Source organism: Trichosurus vulpecula, chromosome 2, assembly GCF_011100635.1.
Source record: "Trichosurus vulpecula isolate mTriVul1 chromosome 2, mTriVul1.pri, whole genome shotgun sequence".
In the NCBI taxonomy this organism is placed as follows: domain Eukaryota; kingdom Metazoa; phylum Chordata; class Mammalia; order Diprotodontia; family Phalangeridae; genus Trichosurus; species Trichosurus vulpecula.
Genome location: NC_050574.1, coordinates 453,730,601 through 453,744,495, shown reverse-complemented (window position 1 = coordinate 453,744,495; position 13,895 = coordinate 453,730,601). Strand labels below are relative to the sequence as shown.

Genomic DNA, 13,895 nt, shown 5'->3' with positions numbered 1-13,895 from the left:
TTGTTCCTGGGGGGAGAGGGCTCAGACATAACAAATGTAACCAATGGCTAAACTCATTGCTTCTTGTTACTACAAGTCCCTTTTCTCCCTTTTTGGCCTCTTCATGAAGTAACTATTATCTGTAGCTTTCTGCTTATCTCCAAGAGTCAATGCTTTCATTTAGTCCTGAAGTTGCTTTTCCTAGATGGTATTTATTTTGTCTTCGATGTTTCTCTTAGCTTCCAGTACAGATAATGTCATGAACTGAAATTCCACTGTGGTTCTAGTGAAACTCATTGTCTTTGATGGGAATGCTAAATCTTCCAGTCTTTTAAAGTTCACAGGGATGTTACCAAATCAGTGTTAGGGCATGACAAGAAAGAAACTCTATCCTTCCTTCCAACTACCATTAGAGTGGGCTGCTGCTAAAATGCTGCAATTCTTGGGTGGGCTTACTATTTATTCCACAGCCCAATAGGGTGCTCCTGATTCTCTTAAAGCATTCACAAAATATTTTCTGTGAAGGATCATATGCTCTCATCCAATTCTCAAATTGCTTCACTACTTCCAAATTGACAATGAACCTGTTTGTAACTAGTTTGCTCCTTTGATTTCTTCAGTTGTGGAGTCTAGACCATCTGTGTTTACATTAATTGGGATTAGAGGGAGCATCCCCATTTTTATAAGATGCTGTCTGGATTCAATCCAGCAATAAACATTTATAAAGAACTGACTCTGTTTCAGGCATTATGCTAAGTCCCAAGTACATAGAAACAAAAGTTTTTGCTTTCAAGGAGCATATATTCCATCCAAATTCCACTTATTCTTTGAATCAGCTCAAATCCCACCTTTTCAGTGAAGCCTTTTCTGATCACCACAATTAAAAGTGATCTCTTCCTCTTCTAAAAGCTTGATGATAGCACTTCATTTTCCACACCATTTGTCTGGCACTTATAAACTTCTGGACGAGATCAGTTTGTTTTTTTTTTTTTTTTTGGTGTACATATCTTATCTATAGACAATAGGTTTTGATAGGAGAGGGACCATTTCTTTACTTTTTCGTACCTGCCTTCACCACCTAGCACAATGTGATTTCCACTAAGTAGTTAATAAAGTAGTAATTATGGCAGTTTTAATGTTTCTATTAGTACTTTATACACAGTGTTTTCTTTATACCACTCCCATGAAGTCATGCAAATTTCCCATTTTACAGATGAGGATACTGAAGCTCAAAGATTAAGTTGTGGTTGCTTATGGTCATAGTGGTAGAAAGTGACTTAAACAGAATTCAAGCTTGGGCTTCCTTACTCTAAATCCAGTCATCTCTCAACTATGCTGCATTGGCTCTCTAGGTCACACAGTTGTTGTTTATTAATTGACAATTTTTTAATTACACAGACTATCACTGTAATTATTTGCATCTTGAGTAAGGTTACCAAGCATGAAAAAGGAGAAACTATGAATGCAGTTGAGGACTTTTGATCCTCTTATCCTTTAGAGTTATCCTCATCCTTCTCTCCCCAAGCTTTCCGCATGTCCTTTACTTTATATGAGCTTAGAGAGGAGTATTGAAAAAAGATTGTGCTTACTGTTGCTTTGACAACTGATTGTGTGTCGTGACTACTCTTGTGCCTTGATTCTTTGGGTAATGATATCTGACCTCTTCCAACCAGAATAGATTATCCATACTTGCTCATCTGTAAGGAATAGAATGTACTTTCTTTGAATAAATCTTAACAAAGGTCAAAAAGCAGACAAGGTATTAAAGCTTAGTAATCTATGAATAATAAAATTAGACTGGCTTGCTGCTTTATAGCTCCAGTGTGCTTGTTACAGAATGAAAGCCTGAAAATAATTTTAGTGGAATGCTTATTCAAATGAAGGAAATGTTAGTTCCTCAACAAATCTCTTTCTTAAGACAAAGATTTAACTACAGATAGAAAAGTTGCCAGAAGAAAGATTTTAGGAATGGAAACCTTGTATGAAGTCATTGCACGCATAAAACTGTAGAGATTAGGAAGAAGACAGAACTTCAGTAAATAAAGTGAGACATGAAGAAAACACATTTGGACACATACACTGGGTGTATGTTTTAGAGTAACATTGCCACATCCAAGCTCATTTGGAGCAGGCCAATCAATTTATGGCAAGAACTTGAAGTAATTTCTTTTGAGTATAAGTTGAAAGAAGTCATGGTCGTCAACTAACAAAGAGAAGACAGCAGTTATTATGGACTATCTAGGATGGCAGTGGTGAAGACAGTAGTCTTCAAATAATTCAAAGGCTATCATAAGCAAGTAAAAATAGCCTTAGGCTGTTTGACCCTGGAGGAAAGAACCAGAATCAGTGCTTAGCATAATATCTGGCACAGAGAAGGCACTTAATCAATGGTGATTGACTTGACTTGGCTTGATCAATGAATATACATTACAGATTTAAATTAAATAAAAAGTTGAATTTCCTAAAATATAAATATCTTAAAATTGATTTCTCTGCCTCATTATTCAGTGAATTTCCTATCACTGGAAATAGTAAAATTACCTTAAAAACCTTTGCCGAGGGGTTGTCCCCTTCTTCCAAAGGGGCTGTTAAGAGCACCCCCTTACCTTAAAGCAAGGGCTCAAGATTGGCATTCAAATTTGCCAATTACTTCCAGGTACATACACTATCGCCTTAATACTGGAGAGATAATTTCGTCTGCCAGTATCATTAGAAAGCTTGATACTCATAGTGCCAATCTCCATCTATACTGCTGTAGCTCATATTTGTAGAAGTCTATTAAAATCATGGTAACAGTGAACATTCTTCCTTTGTGCCTCATTGTATTGGAAAGGCATCCTAATTCAGATGCTCTAAATTCTTGGTTATAGCAAAATAATATTTACAATGTTAAAGAAAGGTCTATTTGTTCCTATACTTTTCAGTAAAAAAAAACAGTCTAGACACAATGCTTCTTTTGATGTGGCCTTTGATAGATTTAGCTTTCTGGCTGCCATGACACAGTACTGACTTACATTGACCTTACAGCCTAGTAAAGAAAGCTCTGAGGTCTCTTGCTGTAGGAAGTATGTGTTCCATTGACTTTTTCACTCCATGTGTAGAACTTAATATTTATCCATATTAATTTTAACTAATTTAATTTGTCCTATGTCTCTAGTATGCTAAGATGCTTTTGAAGCCTGACTCTGTCACAATCATCCCTCTCAGCTTTGTGCCATTTGCAAATTTGATAACCATACTCTGTATGTTTTCATCTAAGTAAATGATAAAAAAATTATTAAACAGAGAGGGACAAGAAGAGGTCCTTAGAACATACTACTAGAAATCTTCCTCCAAATTGATGACTAATGACTGTTTTGGTGTCCAGTCCTTTGTTTGGTTGGTGTGCCTTCATGTAGCCCACGATTCCATCTTGTTCAAAAGGCTATCATGGACTACATTGTGAAAGACTTTGGTGAGCTATTACATCTACACTGTTCTCCTGACCTAATACTCTATTTACCCTATAAAAAAAGTAAATTATGTTTGACATAACCTCTTTTTGATGAAATAAAGATCTTAGTGCTTGTTACTTACTTTTTCAAGGCTCTGGAATATTCATTGTAGAATTCTACCAGAAATAGAAACCAAACTCACTCATACATAGTTTGCAGGTCTTCTAATTTTTTTCATTGGGAAATCATTTCGTCTTCTTCTACCCTGAGATATCTCTTCCTTTGTCCAATATCTTTCAAAAATGAAGATGGTATCTCAGCATTCACATGTTCCAATTCATTCAGTTCTTTATGATGAAGTTTATGCCAGCTTGCTGAAATGAACTGGCTGGCCTAGGGAAATATTCTCTCATCATGACCTTTTTGTATTTCAACTCATTTTCAAATGATTTTACTTCTGTCTTTTCCATTGGGAAGATCTGTTTCCTTTGACAGATAAAACAAAAACAGCATCAAGTATTGAAGAGTCCTGCCTTGTGCCCACTATCTGTTACTATCATCCCATCCATCCCAAGTGCCAGTCATCACTTTTTGTGGCTCTCTTGCCCCTAGTCTAGCTGAAAAAATGCCCTTTTTTGTCCTTAGAATGCACTGCCAGCCACAGCCTTTTCTGAGCTTTTCAACATTCAGCACAGTATTTTTTAATGTCAATTTTAAGCACATTTTTAATCTTCAGAAAAATAATTACATTTCCAGTTGTCATCAAAATCCTCTGATGTTCAGAAACCTTTATAACTTGGATTCCTCCTGCCTTTCCAATCTAATTACACCTTACTCTCCCCTACATTTTCTGTGATCCAATGATATTGCCTTCCTTGCTCTTCCTTGAACAAGACACTCCATCTCCTGAATCCATGCATTTCCACAACTGCTCCCTATGCTTGGAATTTCCTTCTTCCAAATCTCTACCTTCTGACTTCCTTGGATTCCTTCATGTCCCAGATAAAGTCTCACCTTCTGCAATAAGTCGTTCTTAATCCCCTTCCATTCTAGTGCTTTGCCTCTGTTGATTATTCCAGTTTGTCCTGTATATATCTTGCTTATACATATTTGTTTGCATATTGTCTCTCATGTTAGACTGTGAGCTCACTGAGAACAGGTATTATCTTTTGTCTTTCTTTGTATCCCCAGCTATTAGCCCTGTGCCTAGCACATAAGAGCTGTTTAAGAAGTACTTGTTGATTTCATTTGATAAAGTGCCATGTTATATACTCCTCTCCCTGTATATACATTCAAGACTGCCAAAATTCACATTACATATAATATAATTAATAAGCAAAGTTAAAACTGTCATTGTGCCTAGCCTTTCTACACATCGTCATTCTTCCATTTTATGCAAAGAAAGGTGGAATGCTTTTTCTTCTGGTTTATTTAATTAATTCCTCAAAAGTAAATCCAGAAGAGACAGTTCTAAATGGTTGGGAAGCTACCAGACATGCATTCTGACATGTCTCCTATATTCTGATTTATTTCTGCCAAAGTTCAGATCCTGTATTTCTTTCTGCTGAAGTTCGGGTTCTCTCTTCTTGCCAATATGGTTCTTGTTTAGCCAGTTGTGAACTTGAAAGCATTTGTCAAGCACCTTATATTTGTCCTCATTACTGACTTGGCCTTGAGTTTTCCATTCTATTCTGTGTCCTTTGTTGGACCAGTGTTCTTAGTCTATCTTTTTTGGTTGTGCTGACATTACTATTAAGGTATATGGGTGGTCCAGACATTGCTACCTTGAAAGATTATTAGGACAAATTTTCTTTCCCATGGGAAAGTATGCTGTATCTAGACAGAAGAGTGGAACACACATACTCACCTTACAATGCACATTCTACAAATGTTCTGATCAGAACGCGGTCACTGTACCTCACTGATTAGATCTTCACCAATATCATAACTTTATACCTCTCTTCTAAAATTGGACTTACCCCTCCCCCAATTTGTCTTTCAATTCTACACTTTCCTTTCTTTGACACCTTAATGTTTAAATCATAAGTGCCAAGTAAATTCTTGGAAACACCTTGTATTTCTGTTTCTCATATTCAGTCTTTGACTCTTGTAACATTTCTCAAACCTCGCCTCTGATAACTTCTTTGTTCAGGTGACCTTGTCTTGAGGATAGTGATCTTGCTGTCTCTATACTCTTATTCATAGTAGGTACATAAGAAGGCCATTTCTGTTGATTAAAAAGATCACTTCCAATTTGAGGGACACCCCAGGGAGTGAGGGAACAGGGATACCTGTGAATTCAAGCTTGTCAAGCAGATGGTTGTTCTTGGTCACTGCTGTCTTCCTTTCATAAATTTAGATGAGCATACTTGACTGGTTGTCTTAGGAAGTGATGAAGGTCTGAGGCTGCTTGTTGGGGATACTGGTACTACCTTTGATTAGAATTATCAGAACTAAACCTATAATTTCAATTCCAAGTAAGGAAACAATAGCAGCAAACCCCAACTGTTTTCAAATTTGCCTCTAACAAGATGGCAATCTAAGTAACCACACCAAAAGTAACAACCTCATCTTAGCTAACGCACTTATTCAACTCATTGCCATTGGAAAAATCTTGCAAGACTTCTGGATCACACTCATGGAGCCAGTCACCATTTTGTTTTTCCTTAAATCATGTCTTCCAGTCTTTTAAGATATAGTTCTCCATTTGAAGTCCCACCAAAAGTTCTTTAAGCAGAGCAAGGGAAAATAGGTATGGCTATATGTAGGCAGAGAGTGCTTTCATGGGCCCTTTGAGCAGAGTGTCCTTAGACAAGGACTGAAATCTCAGTGGATAAGGCAAACTTAACTCTTCCTGATATCCCAAAATATAGACATGGGGTGCTTCACTTTGTTAATGCAAAGCTATTACATGAGGGTTATATCAAACAGAAATATTATACTTTGCTTCTCAAAGTCATTGCATAATATTCCTTTCCCTGTATACTTGCTAGAGGCAAGATCCTCAGCCTTTTCTTTTTGTTGGTACCCTTTATGACTAATGTTCTGTGTGAACAGCTGTAGCAAACTGACTTGCTGGCATCCCTATTCACTAAGTTATGAGCTCAGGCACTGGGGGCTACTGACTGAGGCTTCATATATTTATCCTGGACCTCTTACCTTTTTTTGAGCTGTCAAAGGTCTGCTTATCTGCTGGTGATTGATAGTTGACAGATTCCTGAAAATCCCTAAAGGCAACAGAAGCTATCCTCATCTACTTTTCCACCATCTCAAAAGTAGTGCCATACCAACAAAGATTCTCTAATGAAATCTAATTATCTGCAATATTTCTCCTCTTCTTTCTGCTACTCTGAGGTTCATCGGTAATGATTCTTTAGCCATTCTGCCGCTGAAGAAATTGCATTGCTTCCCTTTAGCTTATCTTATCAAATTTATACTGTTCCACATAATCTTCAAAGTTTCTTTTGATTCACACCCCTACTTTTCAATCAATTTCTTCTTTTCCACTAATGTCAGCTTCCTGGTTCATTCAAGAAAATCCTATTTTGCCCTTTCTTTGTGATGTAGTTAGTTCTATCTTTTTGCTGTCTGATATAATTGTACTCCTTTAACATTTTCAAATCTAGCTTAAGAGTTACCTCTTCCAGGAAACATTCCATGATCAACCCACATTTCATTATGATCAGTCCTTTATTTCACACCACATGGTGAAATTTTAAGAAATTATAATACAATCTTCAGTTTACAAAATAGCTGTATTCCAAAGTTTTTGTGTGTCAGAATGGTAAAATTTAAGAGTTTTTAACATTTCTTATGACATGGATCATGTTGACATTCTTGCAAAGGATAAAAAAAACCTTTTTCAGAATATTTTTAAGTTTGTAAAATACACAATATGACAAAGGAAATCAGTCATTGCAATTCAGTTGTGTATATATATACATATATGTACATATATGTATATATATACATTACAAGTTCATGGACCCCAGGTTAAAAACGCATGTTTAGAGCTATCTTAAAATACAGTGGGATGTCTCAGGAGAGAGCAATGTCCTCTTCATTGGAGGTCTTCAATCAAAGGCAGAATGGCTATTTGTCTGTTACATTGTTGGGATTTCAGCCCAGGTTTAGTTTTATATAGATGGCCTTTGAAATCTGCTAAGTGCTGGGGATACAAATACAAAAGCCAGATCATCTCTGCCCTCAAGAAGCTTACATTCCAATGGAGGAGAAACACATATGCATGGGAATTGAAACCAAGAAATGGAATTATTGGGTGTGGGAAGTCACAAAGATGGTGAGTAGAACAATGGGTCAGTCAATTGACATCCTTTTTTTTTCAAAGGCAATGATAATGATGATAATTTCATTAGTTTTTAGAGCAAGAGATGGAAAGGGAGATGAACACGGGGAAAGGATGTGCATAATTTTAGGGTAGAAAATGGTCAGGTCCAGATGAAACAGCACAGTCCCAGGAAGTGCTGAGGTAAGTGGCCCAGCTCCTCTCAGGCACGATCTTCAAAGGTTTGGCTTGAAGGGTAGAGCAGCGGCAGGCATCAGGGAAGAAAATAACTGCACACAAAAAGGTTTCATTATTCTAGGCAGTCAGAGGACTTGGGTTCAAATTTTTACTCTTCCACTTCCTACCTCTATAGCTTCAGACAGTTCACAGCTTCTCTGAGGCCTCAGTTTCTTCATCTGTAGAATGAGGAGATTAGACTAGATCATATTTGACATGCTTTGCTATTTTAAGCCTTTGGTTTGGGTGGTATTTTCAGAGAATCACTGCAAAATGGATCACTTCAGATCACTGTTCAGTGGTGGCTGCCATCAAGGTACACGACCTAGAGATAAGACATTGAGGCAAGTCCCAGAAGGACGAGCATTTTCTTTTAACCCTTTGGTTGATCCATACTCTTTCTTTTGTGATTAGGAAATATTTGTCTTTGGTATTCTGTCTTTTTGCAATTAACTTTTTCATGAAACTTGAGGCATCTAGTATCCTTAAGCAATCTGAGGATCTTCATTGTGGCACCTCTTCCCAGGTCTGTCCTAGTACCCACAGTGTTCCAAGTTTCAAACTTTTTTTCCTTCCAGCTTCTCCCTACCCCTAGTTTTTCAGTGCAGGTATTAAGATCATAGGATTATAGATTTAGAGCCAGAAGACACCTTGGAGGCTAACAAATACAGTCCCCTTACTTTAAAGATTAGGAAACTGAGGCTACTGAGGGAGCACACATCTAGTAAGTGTCTGAAGTATGATATGAGCTCAAATCTTGTTCACTTCAATTACATTACTTTCCCCAGTGTGATACCAAGCTGAGAAAGCTTGCTCATCTGTCATTCCCAAAGAAGACCAAGGGCATCACAAAGTAATGTCTTGACTTGTACACAAGTTGGATTCAAGGGAAGCAGAGCCGTATAAAGTCATCAGCCTCACTTTCTCCTCCACAGTCGTTGAAATCCAGTGGCAAGACAAAAGTCAACACAACTGGCCACATAATTCACAATAATATGTTGAATGACTGATATACTTTAATTCTCCCAGAGAGATCTATAGTTGTAAAAGAAGATGTTTATTAACTCAGATGAATTTCTTGTCAGTAGAGGTTTGGAGAGCATAACAACCTAAAAGTAAATGTGTATATGTCTACACATAAAGTCATATGGGAAAATATTTTTGGGCAGATGTCCACCACAGGGGTCAGATACCCTAAGCTGTTCTTGATTTTCACAGCTCCTCTGTTTCTTCTATTTTGAGGCCATAGATTCTTTATATGTACCAAGTTATTCCTTAGAGTTAGAGCCTATATTTTTGTTGTTTTGGTATCCTTAGTACCTAGCACAGTTCATTGCACATAGTGGGGCCCTAATGAATGCTTGTGGAATTCAATTTACTATAAATATTTTCATATTTGCTCCTGGACTAGTGGGGAGATATTGCACTAGAGCGGCAGAGGTTGCACAGTGATGGCATGCACAGGTCATTGGTAAATGATAGTTTGATTGGTAATACAATAAATAAGTAAATTAATTTAGGTAGATATGCCATTTCTATTATATTGGCTTGGCCTACCCATGAGCAATTAATATTTTTCCAGTTGGTTAGATCTGACTTCATTTGTGAGAAAAGTGTTTTGTAATTGTGTTCATATAGTTCCTGGGTTTGTCTTGGCATGTAGACTCCCAAATATTTCATAGTGTCTACAGTAACTTTAAATGGAATTTCTCCCTATCTCTTGCTGTTGGGCTTTGTTAGTAATATATAGGAATGCCGAGGATTTATGTGGGTTTATTTTATATACTGCAACTTTGCTAAAGTTAATGATGTCAAATAGTTTTTTTAGTTGATTCTATAGGGTTCTCTATATCATCATATTATCTGCAAAGAATGATAGTTTTGTTTCCTCATTGCCTATTCTAATCCCTCCAGTTCCTTTTTCTTCTCTTATTGGTCATTGGTAAATGCTCTGATTCAATTCGATGTAACAAGCATTTACTAAGAACCTATGAATCCATTTTCTCTTAGTGAGGGAAGGCGACATGTTCATATAAGTGAATAACACACGTGCTGTGGTGACAATGTGACTGAAGATCTTTCCCACCTATTCAGTAGGCCTCAGGCGGGGCCAGTTAAGAGAGGCAGGCCCATACCTTTGTGATGCCCATCAGTTTTAATGTTAATCTCCTTGTTACTGTATTGAGGTGGGCTTACTGATTCTGGAATACAATTACTGTGCTATCAGATTGGAATTACTGGTCCTGGGATTTGATTCTTTGGTGCCTAAATAAATGTTATACTTCCTCTGCCTAGAGAGTTTTTCATACTTTGCGATTCTGAACCATACAGGCATGTTCATGGTCATCCTCAATGTTATAAATCTTGTCTTACTGATACACACACACATACATGTGTATTTATACATATATGTATATATCATATATGTATACACATTTAATGTAAGATAGGAATAGAGATTCTATGATTTCATCATTATAGAGAGCTCCCAGATGAGGGAATTCCCTCAACCAATGCAGACTGGTCCATTCTCTGCAACCTATGGGCTTAGAAAGTTCAGTAGGAAACTGAGAGGCTAAAGGCCTTGCCTTGGGGTCACACGGAGAGTATGTTACAGAAGCAGCTTTTGTAAAGAGATCTGCCCCAAAGTTGGCTTTCTATCTGTTCTAACCTAAACAGCTTCTTGGGAAGAATAAATACAATATAATTTGTTTGACAGAAAGGGAAAAACATTAATAACTGGGGTGTGTGTCTGTCAGGGAAGACATCTGTAAATTGGCAGTGCATGTAGAAAATTACCTGAATTTACAGAGTAAATAAATTACAGGCTGATAAATTGTTTCACAAAAGGCTAAACTCTGTGTTCCTTTAATGAGATCTCCTTGAGTATTCAATTTACGAAAGTGTGATTTATGCACAACCTATGGAGAACACATCTATTGTATAAAGTGAGACTCCATATATCTGCAGCTTATATTCTGGAAAGGACAAAACCTTCCTATAGCAGCATGTGGCAAATGAACTCCATAGAAGATTTTGAGGTGAAAGACACATTCACAGAAGATAACCTATAAAGTCAAAGCTATCAAATGGGTTGTGTCACAAAGGTGACAGGAAAACAATGAATGGCTTAACTTACCTATGGCATGCCATGGGACCACAAATGGTCAACTGGAAGGCCAAAAATTGGCATGCTGAGCTAATAGCTTGACTAATTAGATAGAGATGGAAACCAGAAACACAGAATCATTGGTTCTGTGATTTAGTAAATCTGTATTCTCATCGTGATGAGTAATGAAAGAATGCATGAGAATTCTGGAAAGGTGAAGGCTGAGAAGAGATATTATTAATCATATATAGGTTAAATATAAATTTGCTCTCCAATTCTTGAACATCCAAATTATGGGACACCATATGGAATTCAAAATTATTTTCAAGTTTAGAAACAGTTACAGGAAAAATAAAAGGAAGTGGTATTGTATGTTTTTCAGTTGTTTCAATCATGTCTGACTCTTCATGACCCTATTTTGGGTGTTCTTGGCACAGATAGTGGAGTGCTTAGCCAATTCTTTCTCTAGCTCATTTTATAGATAAACTGACGCAAACAGAATTAAGTGGCTTGCCCAGGGTCCCTCAAGTAGAAAGTGTCTGAGGCTAGATTTGAATTCAGGAAGATGGGCCTTACTGATTCCAGACACAGCACTGTGCCACCTAGCTGCCCATGACAGTGTTTTACACATATAATAACATCAGCGAACATTTATATAGTGTTTTCAAGATTGCAAAGTACTTTACAGAGATTGTTTCATTTGATTTTCAAAGCAACCTTGTGAGGTGGTGTAATGGCAAGCAAAGTGGGACTTTTTGTGGTCTTTTGTTATGGAGTGCTTCTCAGCACTAAGGCAATCACCTACCTTTGACTGAGTCTTGCCTTTGTTTGTGGGAAGGCCCACGCCCTTTTGCTAGTTAGGTCATAGAGAGGTGTGGAACCCTTGAGAGGCATGAAGCACTCTGACCCTGAAAAAGAATATGCTGATGTTAGCATTTTGCTTGGGGCTCACACATTGGAAGAGTGTTGGTGTGGAGACTCCGGGTAGCTGTTAAGGAGCTTCCCAGGATTTGAAAACCCAGATGTTGGTGCTTCTCACTCTGGTAACTATGTATGTATAGTTTTGGCCAGATAGCTAGAAGCCTGTCTGTTGATGTGTTATTTGCTCTGTTTGTATTTTTTCTGAAGTTCAGGGTGCTGGCTTTTCTTCCTGAACTAAGTGAATGATATATGTATGTTTGATTAAAGTGAGATTGTAAACCCCTTAAAGTTGCTTTCCTTAGAAAAGCAGATCAAAGAATCTGTGCTAGCAGCCCCACTGTGTGCTGGTGTTGGTCTTACATAGCCACAGCAGCTGCTAGCTTCATTGTTGCTACAGGTGGTTCCTAGCTGTTATTTCCACTTTATAGGTGAGGAAACAAACTGAAAAGTAAAGTAACTTGGCCAGAACTACACAGGTAGCAAACATCTGAAGAGGTCTTTTTGACTCAAGTCATGTAATCAACTGATTTTAATATCTAAGTATAATAGATGCATCTTATATTGCTGGGTCTTTCCAGCATGATTTCAAGTACCCTAATGACAGAACAAGAAACTTACTATTGTCTGGAAGAAGATGAAGAATGGAATCCATTGCGATCCTTGTTATTGGATTTAGGGATTATATCAGGAGACATGAATTCAGAAAAAGGAAGAAAAGAGAGTCATTTGGAGAAGAGATTAAAGAAAAGGTGACATAACTCATAGAAAGGGGCATACCAAGGTATTCCTGAGCAGCTGTGAGCCAGAGTTAATGAAATATCATGGGCCATGGTCTACTGAAGCAGAGATGCTGGTGCTACAACCACACTTGGAGAACTGGACCCCAGAATATTTACTTCCTTGAGAAAGAGACGGCAGCATGTAGTAGCTACTCCATTCAAGCCACTAAGAACAAACTCAAAGGATTTTCAAATGATTGGCAATTTCCTTACCACCTACACTTTGAAGAAGTTTCTCAAACATCTCAGGAAGATTTGCCTGATTGCCTCGTTACTTACCTGTTAATATGTAAGGTTCTTTTCCTTTCACCTGGGAATAGTTTAGTTGCTAAAAGGAGAGAAAAAAGGACATTTTGGAAAGAAAAAAATTATTAAAAACAACTTGTAAAGAAGCAACTTCTTGGGAAAAATGTTGAGTAGAGACATACGGACTGTTCTGAAGACCAGATAGAGAACTTCTCCTTAAATAAATGTATTTAGAGGATGTGTTTAAAGGAATAAAAATTATTCAGGTAATGAAGCCTGCAAGAAATTGTGGTCCCTTTACACTTAACTGTTTTTAGAATGTTAAAGTATATAACTGACAAAATCATAAATCAAACAACTATTTGGAGACCACATGAACATTATATAAGGATTGTTGGGTTCATACCTACCACAAACATTCATTACCTGATCACTTGTCATTTTACCTTTCCCTCAGCCTGATGATTCCAAATCCTCTTCTTCATACTCCAAAACCAATAATTCTCCTGATTCCTTAGCTCTTGATTTTGCCATTACCCACAAGTACTCCACTTCAATGTTCACAGACTTTAAAATTCATCTGATCATAAGCTGTTGGTGTTTCACCTTTCTCCTTGCCTTTTAAGTCCAAACTCTATTCTTTGCACTCATAAAATCTCTGGTCCCTCAACCTCTCAGTTCTTTCCAAGCCTGTCACCCCTATATGGTTATGCCCTCTTCCTTATCTCTCTTCACGAATCAATTGAACTCTGTACTGTCCTCCTCTTTTGAGTCCCTTGCTGCTTTATCCTTCCCTGAAAAACCTAAGCCTTAGGTTAGTCATACCTTCCATTGACTTTAGTCCTACACATGTGCTCCTGAATAAAGCTGTTAAAAATTACAAAAGTAAGAAGCTGCTTGGAAAG

The 13,895-nt window shown here is 37.4% G+C and overlaps 1 long non-coding RNA gene across 1 annotated transcript; it reads right to left on the bottom strand.

The window, feature by feature from the left end:
* Window positions 1-7,107: 7,107 nt before the first annotated feature.
* Window positions 7,108-13,591, bottom strand: LOC118838738. Its single transcript, XR_005009599.1, has 4 exons — window positions 13,437-13,591; window positions 12,584-13,072; window positions 11,850-11,952; window positions 7,108-7,988 (listed from the first exon to the last, which is right to left on the bottom strand). It is a non-coding gene; the product is annotated as an uncharacterized LOC118838738 (long non-coding RNA).
* Between the last annotated feature and the right edge of the window lie 304 nt (window positions 13,592-13,895).